This window comes from Cucurbita pepo, chromosome 10, assembly GCF_057944985.1.
Source record: "Cucurbita pepo subsp. pepo isolate OVF chromosome 10, ASM5794498v1, whole genome shotgun sequence".
Classification (NCBI taxonomy): domain Eukaryota; kingdom Viridiplantae; phylum Streptophyta; class Magnoliopsida; order Cucurbitales; family Cucurbitaceae; genus Cucurbita; species Cucurbita pepo.
The window spans coordinates 10072040-10076936 of record NC_141807.1 but is presented as its reverse complement, the minus strand read 5'-3'; the positions used below and the strand labels follow the sequence as shown (position 1 = coordinate 10076936).

At 33.7% G+C, this 4897-nt stretch overlaps 1 non-coding gene across 1 annotated transcript; it reads left to right on the top strand.

Annotated features, from left to right (window-relative positions):
* Positions 1 to 4825: 4825 nt before the first annotated feature.
* Positions 4826 to 4897, top strand: TRNAE-UUC (transfer RNA glutamic acid (anticodon UUC)). The gene has a single exon. It is a non-coding gene; the product is annotated as a tRNA-Glu (tRNA).

The window sequence follows — 4897 nt, the reverse complement described above, 5'->3', positions numbered from 1 at the left end:
AAAGAGAAATTATTTTTTTAAGTATGAGTTAATTTAACATGTTATGTATCCGTGGGTATGAGAGAAAAAGAAAAGATACTTATATAAGGATTATTATATCATTATGGCTATGCCATTTTTATAGATAAAAGAGAGTAATGTCCCACAAGCACATATAGAGAAAGGAAAGATACTTATATAATGATTATTATATCATTATGGCTATGCCATTTTTATAGATAAAAGAGAGTAATGTCCCACAAGCACATATAGAGAGAGGACTTATTGTAAGTATAGAAAGCAATCTAGTAGTTATACTGCTACTTGTGAAGAGGGAATTTGATGAATTCCTCAAAAGATAAGAGCTTATAGGATGACGGTAGCGTCTGATGCATATGACGAAACTTCTTCACAATTGCAATATCTGACCAATTTATATTATTGTCATTTATAGCTTCTATCACAATACTATAAAATTTGGGGTCAAAGCCTATATGGGACTGAAAAGACCATTCACCACACGCTTGTTAATTAAATTATATCTACCACCTCTGAAATTTTCCATGGCAAACCTTCCAACAGCTTGCACTTCTTCATCATTGACATCCTTAATTGGAACTAGATTTTAAGGCAAATCTTCTCCACGACTCACTTTGTAACACTTTTATAGATAGATTCAACAAACTTACTTTGCTCGTGAATACTTTAGAGTTCAATATTTATAGTTGGAGAACGCTATTCAAATTGATATGGTCGAATCTTACAACAAGGTCTAATTGAGCCTCACTTTATTAGGAGATAGCCTCAAATCAAATTCTTTAGTTTGGACAATGGTTGCATTGTTTTAGTCAAACAACCGAGACTAGTGTATTACCAATAGTATAAACATTTTGTACGTGTATTTTCTTACATATTAACAATTGTATACAAATAATAATTAAATTTATGAGTAGAAGTTTGGATGAAGTTTTATTAAATAGGTACTTAAATTATATCTAAAAATATATAAGATTTTTATTTTTTATTTTTTTTATATACATTTAGGAGAACAAAACAAAGATTCAAGAAGATGTCATTCCTGCCATGTTTTAAGTTTTATTCTTTCTTATTTCTCGAAGATTAAAAAAAAAAAAAAAGTTATCCTCTCTCAAATATGGTTCGTTATTTGATTATTTTCTCTTGAGTGAATTTTAAGTGAAACACATTCTCTACCCAAGTAATTGCAAGATGCAAGCTTCACACCAAGAGGAATCAAAGTCCCAAGTATCAACGTTCTTAAGTGTCAATTTTTATTCTCCATCTCAACATAAATTAAACTTATTTTCGTGAAAATATCTATTTATAAAAGCAAAATATCTCAGAGTCACAAAAATAAAAATGAGATAGAGATACGAGACATAAATATGATACCAAATAGATATGATAAATGTAAGGATTAGATTTGATCGAGTTATTTGGATTAGATTTTATCTAGTTATTTGAATTCGATTTGATCGAGTTATTTGGATTAGATTTTATCTAGTTATTTGAATTAGATTTGATTTAGTCATTCTTCAATTGGATGAGAGATCTCTCTCGATTCTTGTTATCTTTCCAGTTTTCTTTTTCTGTTCCTAACATTTTGGTATCAGAGTCATGCCCTAAGCTAGTTAAAACTAGAAGCAGCAGTCTTCTACGTGTGTCATAATAAAAGTATGTCGATGGAGAGTCCACTTGTGCAGTCTGCTGGAGGAAGAAGTCAAGGTCGTGGAAGCTTTAGAGGCAGAGGAAGGGGACGAGGCAGACAAACCTTCAACAGGCCATAGTGGAGTGCTATAACTATCACAAGCTAGGACATTTTCAATGGGAATGTCAAAGCAATACCAGACGAGGCAGACAAACCTTCACAAGGCCATAGTGGAGTGGTATAACTATCACAAGCTAGGACATTTTCGATGGAAATGTCAAAGCAATACCAGACGAGGCAGACAAACCTTCAACAAAGCCACAGTGGAGAAATATAGCTGTCACAAGCTAGGACATTTTCAATGGGAATGTCAAAGCAAGGAGAAGGAGACAAACTATGCAGAGAGTCAAGAAGAGATGTATGGTATTATTGGAGGCTTTTGAATGAAATATGATAATTGATTCTATGTCCTCTTTGACAATTTTAGATACCTCCATATCTGATATTTGATGCGTCACGTTTCATTATGAGATCTGCCCTTGGGTCAATAAGACTTAAGCAGAGAGTTTATTTGACTAATGAATTGATTTTTTTGGGTTGTAGAGATATCCCTTACAAATCAAGACTTTGTATTATTTTGAAGACACTCATCAAGACATTTGTAAATGTGCCAGATATCTTGAAGGATATAAGACACGTAATTGAGAGAACCTAAATTTTTTTTGAAGTTTGCTTTTCTAGGATACGTCATCACCAAAGTTTGAGACAAAGACCATTGGATGGGTTTAAATAAGGCTCAAATAAATTTAAAATCCAAGAAAACGTATATGAGTTTGATATTATTTGATTTTAGGTATGGACACAACTAGCTGATTTCTTTTGATTACATTAATGAATGTATGTAGATGTTTAAAGTGTTGATCTTAATGGTTTTAGAAAATATCAACACATCATCGAAATAAACTATCGATTTTTTTAAAGGATTTAAAATATCATTCATAATCTTCTGAAATTCGGATTGAGCGTTATTTAGCCTAAGTGGCATGACGTACCTCTCATATTTTCTAAATTGGACATTAAATGCTATTTTATATTTGTCCTTTTAGGAAATTAAAATTTTCCGAAATCCCAATTTCATGTCGAATTTTATAAAAACATTTGACTCTAAATTCTTTTTATCAAATCATTTTTGTTGTTGATTGGATATCTTATTTATTCTAAAACCTTATTCAAAGGTTTGTAGTTAATTACCAGTATCAGAATTTCTGGTTTCTTTTCACAATGTTGCTAACCTAAAATGCCAGACATGACCACATGCTCTTTGAAGACCTTATCAGCTTCCTCGGCAAAATATCATCTAAAATGTCACAGTATTTAGTGTTCGATGCTTTTTGACTTAACCCTAGGGTTCTATTTAAAGTGAACTTGTGATAATTTTTGTCAAATTATATATTTGAATACCTAATACATTAAGATATAATATCTTATTTCAATAATATTAAAATGTCGTAGAATATCATAATATATGTTTAATTAATATGAATCTCATTCAAATTTCAAATATATATTTTTATTTAATGTTTATAATACACATCAATTATTTTAATATTTAACATATCAAATACGTTAATATGTTTTGATATTATACTTCAAGACTATAGGAACTTGCTCAGAGGACCTGAGAGTTACATTGGCCTACAATGCATCTCATGGACGATGCAAAACTATGGTGGCGCTTGAAGGTGAATTGTATAAAAAACTGGTCATGCACCAAAAAATCATGGGAAGACCATTGATGGAATTGAAGCAATCGACGCTCCCTGTATGGGTTTCCAATCAAAGACCTAATGTTTGATGTTGACTCTTTTGAAGAAAGAGCCACATGATCAAACAACAAAAAACGTGGTGGTATCTCTGAGAACTCTATCACACACATAAAAAAAACGTGTCGAAGAGTTAGACATTACACAGAAGATCTAGCTTTCATCAAGGAGACCTGAGTTCGATTCTCGAAAATGAAATTTTATTTTCTTATTTCGTTTATTTTATAGTTCATCTTTTGTCACCAATTATATTTAAACTTTACCTAGGTTTGAGAAACACTATAATGGATGAGTTCAATAGTATCTTAAATTCAAAAGACTTTTATGAACTTGGTTTGAGAGGCACTATAATGGTCAAGTTCAATAGTATCTTAGATTAAAAGGACTTTTATGGACTTTGAACCTTTAATAGTGTTATGTCATAGATATTTGGTTCAATTTCAACAAGTGAGGTTGAGGTCATTCAAATGGTTAATGTGATAATCCGGTCATTTTCAAGGTCTCTTTAGTTGAACGCCATCATGGCTGAGATGACTGAGATGAGCACCAGAGTGAGTTTGACAAGGAGGGTCGTAGAGAACCACACCCAAGCCAAGCTCATGTTGGGATTAACAAACTGAAAATCCAAAAACACAAACCCTTAAATGGGAACCAGGATGCTAAGGAATTAAAAAGCTTTATTTTTGACGTAGAACAATACTTGAAGGTTACAGGAACTTGCTCATAGAACCTAAGAGTTACGTTGGCCACAATGCATCTCATGGACGGTGGCGCTCGAAGGTGGATGATATAAAAAATGGGTCATGCACCATAAACTCATGGGAAGACCGTTGATGGAAAATCGACGCTCCCCTTGATGGGTTGCCAATTGAAGACCTGACGTTTGATGTTGACTCTTTTGAAGAAAAAGCCACACGATCGAATACCTCGAAATGTCGCGGTAGCCCTAAGAACTCTATCATACGACCTGAGAGTTGAGGGCTACAGAAACTTTCTCATACGACCTGAGAGTTACGTTAGCCGCAATGCATCTCATGGACAATGCAAAACTATGGTAGTTCTCGAAGGTGAATGGTATAAAAAATGGGTCATGAACCATAAACTCATGGGAAGATCGTTGATGGAATCGATGCAATCGACACTCCCCTGGATGGGTTGCCAATCAAAGACCTAACATTTTATATTGACTCTTTTGAAGAAAGAGCCACATAATCGAACAACTGGAAACGTCACGGTAGCCTTGAGAACTCTAACACACACAGGGAAGGACGTGTCGAAGAGTTAGCCATTGAGCAAAAGATCATGCTAAAACTCTTCAGCGATCTGACAAAAGACTTCAGGACATCTACACTAAAAATTCATTGTCGTCCAGCGGTAAGGATATCTGGCTTTCACCCAGGAGACCTGGGTTCAATTCCCGGCAATGGAA